This window comes from Podarcis vaucheri (genome assembly GCF_965113315.1).
Source record: "Podarcis vaucheri genome assembly, chromosome: 4".
Taxonomy (NCBI): domain Eukaryota; kingdom Metazoa; phylum Chordata; class Lepidosauria; order Squamata; family Lacertidae; genus Podarcis; species Podarcis vaucheri.
This window is the reverse complement of record NC_138762.1, coordinates 91908426-91919727: the sequence shown is the minus strand read 5'-3', so window position 1 is coordinate 91919727 and position 11302 is coordinate 91908426.

Sequence of the window (11302 nt, the reverse complement as noted above, 5' to 3'; positions counted from 1 at the left end):
CATACTAGGAATTGTGTGCCCCAAAGGAGGTGTAAATCTGGAAAACCATCCTCCTCACCTGTAAGGGTGTGGCAGGGGGGAAGTGGTAGAGTTTAACACCACCTTTTCACCTCTGCAGAGTAGGCTCACCTGATCATGGCCAGCAGAGTACTGAATATTTCCCACAGATAGTAGCCCCACCATGTAATTGAGCTGGGTGATATATTGATATATAATCCCAAGCTGGTTAGAAGTCCATATCATGATATCGGTTTCATATTTTTTGGCCTGGCTATATATTGTGAATCATGATGTGTGTGGGTGTGTGCATGTGTGCGCTACATAGTTCCATCCTTATTTCAGGCATCGTGATATATCAATGTATCACAATGTTTAGCTGGTGATATATCATGATGCTGAAAACCAAATATCACCCAACCCTAGTTTAGAGGTTCTTAATATTGTAGTTTAATAAACGTCCCCTATTGATACCCCATACCTTTTATCTTGCCTTCTTACTTCTGGTCTCCTAAAGCAAGTGATATGAATCTACAGGGCAAATGGGGTAAATTTATTTATTTCATAAAAATCTATATGCCACTTTGCTGTGAAGAGAAGCCGCAAAGCCATTTACAAACATAACTATGCATTAAAGTCCACATTTCTCTGAATGTTGCAACAATGGAAAATGAGCCTCAAAATCCATCTGAAATATATATTCTAAGAGGAAATCCATTTAGAAAGGCATATTTTGAGTGAAAATGCCTAGCACAGAAATTGAATCTAGGACCTTCCTCTGTATGTGAAGTAGATGTTCTACCACTAAACTACACCCCCTTCCCGGTCTCTCTGAATATTTTTAATGGGGGGGGGTAGTCATTCTTATTCTGGCTGTGAGCTTTCTAACAATACCTGCAAAATGCTACAGAGTCGATTCAAGTCCTGAAGAAATTTCCACATTGTTCTAAGTCTTAACCTGACACGCAAACATTAGCATTATGTGTTTCAGGCTACACTATTAGAAATTCGAGGTCTTTTCTTTTGAAGTTGGAGAGCACAAGAATATATTGGTTCACTTTGTGATCTTCTGCCAAAATAAACTGCCAAGATTTTATTTATGCTCTTGTCAACAAGGCTTTTTAAAAACATGGCATCATGCTCTCTTCCTTTCCAGGTTGCCAATGAAAAGTTCATTAAGGAGATGGAGCCAATCGCCCTAGAAATTTACAGAGGCAACACACAGCCGCTTCTAATAATTGCTACAGAGCACTTAGCATTACAGCAGCTTTCAGTGGTCCAAGAGCTTCACATTTTATGTGTATTGTTACACTTAGAATAGAAATGCGTTTTTTTCTGAGGGAAACATTGGCTTCCCTGTCACACATTTACCTCATGCTGGAAATTCATGGGTGTAGGTCTGCAGGAAATCAATAGGTTGGATGGAGTGCATAACTCAAATAACTAATGGTCTGTACATCTTTTTTTATAAAGAAGAAATAAAAATAATCCACACAGAGCCCACAAAAAATTATCCTCTTCAAATGATCTACCAATCATCTACCATGATTTTTAATCATGTTTCCTCAGATAGACTCCAGAATCATAAGTCCCGTATTTTTCGCTCCATAAGACGCACCAGACCATAAGACGCACATAGTTTTTGGAGGAGGAAAACAAGAAGAAATATATTCTGGATCTCAGAAGCCAGAACAACAAGAGGGATCGCTGCTTTGCTGCACAGTGATCCCTCTGGCTGTTCTGGCTTCTGGGATAGCTGTGCAGCCTGCACTCGCTCCATAAGACGCACACACATTTCCCCTTACTTTTTAGGAGGGGAAAAGTGAGTTATAGAGCAAAAAATATGGTAAATCTGACACCCATGGGAAAACAGAAAACAAATACACACACACACACACACACAGAGAGAGAGAGAGAGAGAGAGAGAGAGAGAGAGAGAGAGAGAGAGAACACAGTAGTATTTTGAGGCAAGAACATGTATATGCAGGTACAGCCCTGGAATTTTGTTCTAGTCGCATCCTAAACTCATGGTACTTTCCTTAAAATCCCATGGATGCTCCATTTGAATTCAAATCTCCAAATTCAGCTCAAATTTTGCTTTACAAAAAAATTGGTGGCAACTTAAAAAAAAAAAACTGACCTGCCTCCCTGCACTATCAGTATAAAATTGCACCTATATGATACGTGGCTTTTGTCACAAACATTCTCTCCACTGTGCTGGGCAGTCGAATGATATCTGCCAGTTTTAACTGCAACCCAGGGTTGATTTTTCTGAACAGGCCCTTTCTGCAATCTGTTATCTAGTCCATTCCAAGCTGCTTTTGCAGCACAGATTGGCAAATCAGTCTGCTTTGGTCCACTTCACTCGCACACATAGGGAACAATCCTATACACAAGAATCTGGCATAAATAAGCCCAGCATAAAATGTAAAGTAGAGTGGTACCTCGATTTAAGAACAGTCCTGTTTACAAACGATTCAGTTTACTAGCTATGCAATACCGGAAGTAGTGTTCTGGTTTGTGAACTTTACCTCGGTCTACAAATGGAAACCGAACAGTGGAAGGCAGTGGTAGGCCTCATTAGGGAAGGCATGCCTCGGTTTAAGAATGGATTCAGTTTAAGAACAGACTTCAGGAACGGATTAAGTTTGTAAACTGAGGTACCACTGTACACCAGATCCATCTCTGCTCAGGAATGGGGCAGGTGCTGGCTGAGCTATTCTAAGGCTAGCAGAGGGAAAACAAGCCTTTAAAGAGTGTTTTTGTTACACCACCCTTTTAGTTGGCTTAATTTATACCATGTTGCCAGGTCATGTGACCAAACTGAACAAGCCTAGGTTCCAGCCTAAGTCTCCCCTCTCTGGTCCTTCCCCCAGAATGCCACTCTTCACCGGCTTAAAATTCAATTGATTCAGCTCAGCTTTCTGTGTCCCAACCGAGCCAGGATCCTGGACCTCCTGGCTCAGCTGGAGACCGACTGGATACTAATCCTGAGCATCCCAGTGGCTCTTGCTCTCATAATTGTCTGTAAATCCATTGTCCTTTCTCTGCATTCATTTGTGATTTAAAAAAATAAATAAATCTGCGCATAAACTTGCATTCAAATAGGCATTTTCTCCCCAAACCCATTTCCAAATTTACTTCCTTCCAAAATACACCAATTTAAATATATTTCCTCTCAAGAGAAAGTGTATTTTGATACTTACTTTCTTTAACACCTGAAAATTGTATTAGAAAATTCAGGAAGTGTGAAATCCAGCAAGTAGCTACTTTGCATTGTGGCACACTAGTTTGGGAGGTGCAGTTGAGGTCTGTTCATATCAGAATTTGGCACCCCTGTTTAAAGCAGGGCTGCATCTCAGCTTCTTGCTGATGGTATATAAAAAAAATTAACATCAGCTACATTTAGAAGGGGGAAAGTTCTAAGCAAACAACAAGGGCTTTTGCCATTGGCTGTCCTTCACCATATGAAGCCTTTTCTCCCAAGAGAGGTGACTGTGACAACAGCTGTTTCCATTCTCTGCCCTTTCAACTGTTAGGAAGATGCTGCCATTGCTTGTCATTTTTACTTTGTCACTTGATGTCTCAGGCTCTACCTGTCAAGCTGAATTAGCCTCGGGTGGTACTTGGGTCAATGTGCTTGGACAGAAGTGTGTAATGCACAAGCCCGCACAAACTAGGAGAAGGGATGTTGACACTCAGGTTCACAGGATCAAGCAGCAATTATTTGGGATTTCTTTGGGACAGGGGTTATGAGAAAATACAAAGGCCTAGCTAGAGAAGCGTTAGGGTGCTAGCTGTCAGCTTAGAGGTCACGCCTGTACAATTCAAAGCTCTGGGTGAAAGCGCCAGTTCCTCCATTCCTGAAGGCCAATGCTCAGACTGCATGGTAGAAGGCTGGCGTGAGGGCCTCCATCATCACATAACATTTAATGTGAACTGAGGGCAAAAGCAGGCATGTCTTTTAAGTGTGGCACAACAAGCAATCTGAAGAATGAGGCCTGCTGTATTTGGAGGCATTTGTTTTCAGGGCAGACAAAGTGTGTTGAAAGCATTTCCATTGCACTTAGGAGGTCCGCCTATCTCCACCCAGAGCTTCTGTGTGATTGGAGGCCTGGACATGTTCTTCATCTTAACAAAGGTGTGTGTATGGGGAAGGGTGATTGCATGAACTCCGTGCTCTCAGGCATTTGTGCAGAGTTTTGAGTACAGACTCTTTCACTGCAAACACAGTCTAGAGAAATATGAGCCTGGGGGCTGAAGAGTTGTTTCAGTTACTCCATGTCCTACCTTTCTTCTCTACTGCAACCTTCCCCTCAAAGTAGAGCAGGATGGGCAAAAGAATCTCAGAACCCTCACTTTGAATCCTGGCATGGCATTGTGTAATCAAACAGCACCATGAGGCAGTGGCATAACGTGGGTTGCCAGTGCCCGGGACTGTGTGGAGGGAGGGAAATGGAAACTATGCATGCATATTCAACTGCCTAACAGCGTCCATGACACTCAGGAGATTACCGGCACAGAGATAAGAAGAGACATTCTTTTGTCTGGAGAGGTAACTCCCAGGTTTGCACAGAGAAACCGTTTCAACACAGCCTATCAACAGAAGTGTGCAGAGAAATTGAGACAGCACTTGATGTTGAAATTTTGCACCCCTAACAATTTTGCACCTGGGGCAACCGCCCCTGGAGCACCCCCCCACACTGCACTACTGTCTTGAAGCCAGTCCCACAAATGCTTATTGCTCTCACATTTGAGGACTTCTTTTTTGAGGAAGCCACTAGTTGGGCCTGCCCCTTTTGCTGTCCCTCCCCCAAGTTACTGTAATAAGACCTCACCAACTATGCAGCATGTTAAAAGGGTGTTGAAGCTGAGGGGGGCATTTTGCATCATCTCTAATTGCCCAATGGTTACATCATCTCTGGGCAAGGATGGGCCTTGGTCTTTCAAATTTCAGCAGCACCCTGTGCGAGGCCAAAATTCAGCACCCGTGTCCACTTTCCTTTCTGCTCAACTCACTGCATCACAATTGTGGCATCTCCCTAGGCCTGGTGACCAGTGTGGCGAAACTTATCACACCACCCTAAACTGTCTTTGCTCTGGGTGATAGAAGGGGAAACTGTCTCAGGTCTGCTGAGCCTGTAAGTATGTCGGGTGACCCAGTGAATCAATGACATGATACATTGCACCCTATAAATCACATGACCATACTTCTGCTCTATAGCCTGATCAACTCAATCACCAAGTAGTTTTACAGAGCCAACCTGTCCCTGACTAACCTGCTGGCTGATCCTCCCTGTCCCCCTTGCCTTAATAAAGGGAAATCTTATTAATAATAATATTTATGATTTTCAATTTTATACATTTCAATAATTTTACAATCATTTTAACATTTTGAAACTCAATTTCCTCCCCCCTCTTTCTGCGGTTCCTTAATATTTTTTTAAAATATTTTCTGCATATTCCAAATTAACTTAACTCATTCATTTATTAATCTGCTTTAACTATATACTCTTATAAAACTTCAGGTTATTACAATAATCCTGCCAATGTTCTTATCTGCTTACAGTTAATTTGTAAATATTCCATAAACCATTTCCATTCTTTTATATATATAAAAATTGTTATCTTGATTTCTTATTGTTCTGGTAAGTTTCGCCATTTCTGCATATTCCATAAGTTTTTGTATCCATTCTTCTTTTGCTGGGACCTTTTCCTCTTTCTATTTTTGGGCAAGTAACGTTCTTGCCACTGTAGCTGCATACATGAATAAATTTCTATACAGTTTGGGTAGTTCTGTCCAACTCAATCTCTCCAGTTGGGACCAAGCTGTGTTACAGAGCCAACCTCTCCCAGCTGGCTGGTCCTCCCTGTCACCCTTGCCATAATGAAGGGAAATATGTTTGCCTCCTGGGGTGGAAGAACGTGATCTCCAATTTTCCACTGTAGCTGAAGACATCCATGGTTAAGCCCATCTTCTTAATAACATACTACAAATGGGGGATTTCATAAGCCACCACAGCACAGTTCCAGGAAGGAAGCAATTTGATAAAGTGTTCAATTTAGTCCCATCAAACAATTTGTATATGCCATGACAAAGAAATGCCTCTGCCATTCTGCTCATTCAACATCATTGTTACCGCAATCACATTCATAGGGAAATTAAATTCATTAAAATGCATAATGCTTATAAGTAGATTACATAAAGGCACACCTGGGAGAAAAGACGACTGATTGGAATTAAGCGATAAGAAGAAAACAGATTTTAAGAAGAAAAGAAAAGGAACCTGCTCATACGGTGAATATCCGAGACAGATCCTGAATTTTTAGAGAGGCATTGTAATATTGATTAAGTAATAAATATATAACATTGATTACATCAGCCAGAAGCACAAGAACAAAATTCATTGATTCAGTTCTAAATGCAATGTAAGATCTGAATTAGCAGTGGTGCTGAATCCAAGCAGCTCTGTTTTAAGTCAATGCCCAGCTGGAAGTAACCATGTACAAGTCTGCCAGTTTCACTTTCTCTGGGCTTCACCTTTTTGGGGTCTTAAGTTCAGTTCTCCATATTTCTGCATCAGTTTGTGATTGATTGAAATCACTGAAATCTGGTCAACATTCTAGCTTGTTCATATGATGTGTGGCAGGGTACAAATAGCCAAAAGAAATATAATTTCTGCAAACAATTTGCCCTAATATTTTTGTACACATTATTATATCTTTGGAGAACTGCATGGAAAAAAAAATTCTTTCCTACACAGCCATAAAGGGCATGAAAGAACACAACAGATAAGAATGCATTGGCTTCAAGGATGGCCTTTCATTATTTCAGTTTCTGGAGCAATAAGCCAACTTTTTCAAAAGCAAACAGCATTTGTTAAACGTTGTCTTAAATGAGGAGCCAGCATTGCCCTGCTAGAAAGGAAACAAGCGCAGATGCTTATGAGTTCTCCATCTCTTCAAAGCCAGCGTATTTGTCACAATATCTTTGGAAGGCAGATGACATAAATACTCATTCTTCGTACATAATTCAACTGAGTATATATCCCATGTAAAATTAGAAATCATTGGGCTTTCCTGTGCATGAAGCAAGAAGCAAATTAAGGAGCTTTCACTGAGATGAGAAGCTATGCCCTTTGCTTCTGCCGACATGGAATAGCTGGCATGACCTCCAATTTGGCAGACTTCAAAATGCAAACAAGATTATAGTTCTAATGTTGACTTTGAAAGGGTTTTTTTTTCTTCCTTTTGCAACTTAGAAAATACATTTATTCCAGCGTATTGGTCTATTTAAAAGAGACATAGTGGATGTCACAAAAAAGGTGTCTCAACTTAAAATTGTAGTGTATTTTAATGATTTAATTTTAATTCTTGCCATTTTCAGATTGTCACTCCTTATGGGATTTAATCACATCCTGACAAGTTCAGGTTGTGTGGTTAAAATTGATCTGGAGCACTTGCCCAACCCCACCCCCAATGAACTTTTTGGCGATAAGAAAAGGGAAAATGCAGTGGAAAGTGTAGGATCACATCATATAACATCTTTGCAAAAAAACAACAACCTGCGTGTATGCTAATATATAGCTGATATTGTAGAATCTCCCCACAGATAAATCAGGATGAATGCTCAGTCTGGAAATGACCTGTATCAGTTTGAGATACAGTTGCATGATCACAATGAATCACACACACACACACACACACACACACACACACACCACACTCACAGTCAGGCTTCAGGGAATCGGTTTCCTCCCCCGAAGCAGTAGATAAGCAGAACAAAGGAAAAAGAGTCTTCTTACCATTTAAAAACTTTAATAATCACAGTAAGAGAACAAAGAACACATCTCCTAGAAATGGCGGTGCTCCCAATTAAGGATAACACCCCCTATTAATCTACGTCACTCCTACGTCTTGTAATCAGAGCTTGTACCTTCTGTGCATTCTGTTCCACCACTTTCTGAGCTCTCTATGACTTTGAAGAAGGGGAGTGAATGTCCAGAGACTGTGGATCTGTTAACCCTCACTCTCCCAGTGTTTCTTCTCCTAGCTGTTCCCCATCCAGTATTTCCCAGCTTCTGCCTTCTGAACTATGTCCCTCTGCAAACCAATGTTCCAAATCTATACTGACCTCCTGCTTCTGGGAAGATTCAGGATCCGGATCAGGAGCAGGGGGGGTGGGAGGCTCCCACCATTCCTCCTCAGTGCAGGTCTCCTCAGCACGGTCCCTCACACACACACAATGGCAATACAATAGCTACAGTACATAAAATAATACAATACACATTGAGAAGCAGAGACTAGAGGGTAGAGCAAGGCAGGTGGAAGGAGGCCTTGCCTGACAAAGTCTCTCCCCTCACTGTTCTTCCTTCAGGAACATCTCCCTTATGAGGACTCCTAGGGTCGGAGGATGAGGCCAGGCAGGTGGAAGGAGGTCTTGCCTGATGTTCAACAACATCTGGAGGACCATAGGTCTCCCAGCCCTGCTTTGCTGTTAAGTTTTATAAAAAGAAAATAATGCTATAATATTGACTGCAACTCTTCCTTGGAAAAAATTAAACACCTACTCCGTAGCTGATTTTTATTGTTTTCCAATAAGCAGTAACATAAAATGCTAACAAGGCAAAGTACATACGAATGATGATTCCATACAGCACCCATATATTGTAAGTTTATATCCTGTTCTACTGCTGCCCATGCCCCACTCCCAACAACATTAGTTAGATCATACAACAGGTCCAAGGGAGACATTCAGCTTTGCTTGTATTTTAATTATACCTAATTTTCACTTCTTGAACCAATATATGGAATGAAAGACATAGCTATCTGTTGAAATTCACACTCCTCCAAATTCAGTGGTTCAGTTCTCCAAGAAAACAATGGAGGTTTGAGACATATAAGTGAAACAGCTGTATTGTACACAGTCAGTGTTATACAGTGTTTACAAGACCGGTGTTCACTGAGAAATTATAGAATTTCCATTTTGCTCCCTGCATAACTTAAAAGCACCCCCACCCACTTTCTAACCTACGGATGTAACCTCAACATTGTCAGCTGCAAATAACATTTCCGAATTGATTTGGTGGTCAAGTGTCCAAATGGGCAATTATTATTATTGCAAAGATGAGAGACAGAGGAGTGGGGCGCGGCAAAGGAGTGAAGAGGAATAGAACTGTAGGACAGCAAATGGAAAAACAGCTATTCTACTAACATTTTATTGCAAGAGCAGCTTTTGGCTCAATTTGCAGTGTCCTAGTTTAGCATTTTGCCTCAGTAAGTGTCACAGTATTTTTCATGGTTGCGCCAGAGATCTCATCTAATGGGCACTTATATTTTTCCAATGACTTGACCTTGGGTTTAATTAGGACCTCTGACTTTTACTTATACAATTTCACTTTTAAGGTTTGGGGGGTTTGGGGTTTTATTTTATTTTATTTTTAAAAAAGTTTTATTCTGCTGTGCATTGGTCATATTCCCCTCCCCTGCCCTCTGGTTTCCTACATTCCAGAATTTAAAATCATATTGTGGGGAGGTTCCTCTTTGAATAGTAAGAATGCATATCGAAACTAGTCCTAAAGACAACCTGTGGGCAGTCTGCAGCTTCTCTATACCTCTCGATTTCCACAGGGCTACTTCCGCCTAAGGAGGAGGTGGGGTTGCGGGCTTCATGGCCCCTCCATGTGTGTGGCGGGTGGAGCCTGCCCCGCACAATTAGGGGGGATTCCCGGCCGCGTCAGTCCCTGGCCAGCCAATCGGCTGGCTCGAGGGGCGTGGTCTGCCCTATTTAAGGCATGACGTGGCTGGGGATGTCCCTCTTTGCTGCCCGCCAGCTGTTCCTGTTTTTCCCCACCCTCCCGCCCTATTAGGTTTCCGTTACTTGACCTTGCTATGGACTTTGGTTGGTTGCCATTGAGGGGCCTGGTAGGAATTTTTCCACTTGGCAATTGGCACCAGCCACTTGGCTTTCACCTAAAGGTGACCATTAAGTCCAGTCGTGACCGACTCTGGGGTTGCGGCGCTCATCTCGCTTTATTGGCCGAGGGAGCCAGCGTATAGCTTCCAGGTCATGTGGCCAGCATGACTAAGCCTCTTCTGACCTCTTCTGGTGAACCAGAGCAGCACACGGAAATGCCATTTACCTTCCCGCTGGAGCGGTACCTATTTATCTACTTGTACTTTGAGGTGCTTTCAAACTGCTAGGTTGGCAGGAGCTGGGACCGAGCAATGGGAGCTCACCCCGTTGCGGGAATTCGAACCACTGACCTTCTGATCAGCAAGCCCTAGGCTCTGTGGTTTAACCCACAGCGCCACCCGCGTCCCTACAGTGCCACCTCTTGGTTTTCACCTACCTCGTAGCAAATCACCACAACTTTCTGGGTATTGGTGGTTAGGCATTGGTATTGTTCTGTAGATGGAAGAGGGGAGGTAGCGCCATCACCTGCCGCACATATTGAAGGGTAGTCTGTTAATGGATTCCAAGGGCATGGCCCTGTCCAAAGCCTAAGTGGGTTAGGGTCCAAGGCACGCCCCCAGCAGTGACCCCGGGGGAGCTCCTAGTTGATGTGCGTCAGCAGGACTCCCCCTACTGGTGGTTAACCCTTCCTGGACTTCAAGCAGACAGGATGGAGCCGGATATAGTAAGTTAGGACCAATGCCTAACCCAATACTGCTCTTCACCTATAACCAATAAAGTTGTGGCCATTTTTTAGTCCATTAACCTTAATAATTGTGTCATGTGGCATTATTTCCACCTTGGGGGGGGGGTCGGGAATTCGCCATGCAATGTTTCTTTTGCTTGCCTTAGTAGTGGAGTGTGTTGCTTAAGGCTTTTGCCTGGGATGGGAGTGTGGCCTGCAGAGAGTCTCTGGGGCTAGACAATAGCAACTTGGAGAGCTGCATTTGAATCCTGGACCTGAGATTTCCCAGCCCTGGGAAAACAAGAGCCCCATTGTCGATGTCCAAAAAGGGTGTTGTGTGGAGCAAAAGAATTGCTCAAGCAACCAAGCTGCACAACTGATTCTCTGTGTTGGAACATACATATGTGTGCATCCCCTATTGCATCCCAGCCAAGAAAATAAGATGTGGTTGAGTGTGAGAGGAGCAGGAAGAAGACAACTATATCAAAAATGTTTCCAGCCCTGCTTCTCTGTCTGGGAGAGATAGTGCCCCCTCGGAATACAGAAGTTAGTCGCCTTGCTTAGACATCCACTGCATGTTGTGGCAGGTTTGTAATCATTATGAAAACAAGCCTACATATCTGAAGGAAATGGGTAGGACATGTGGAATGTGGCATGAAGTAAGG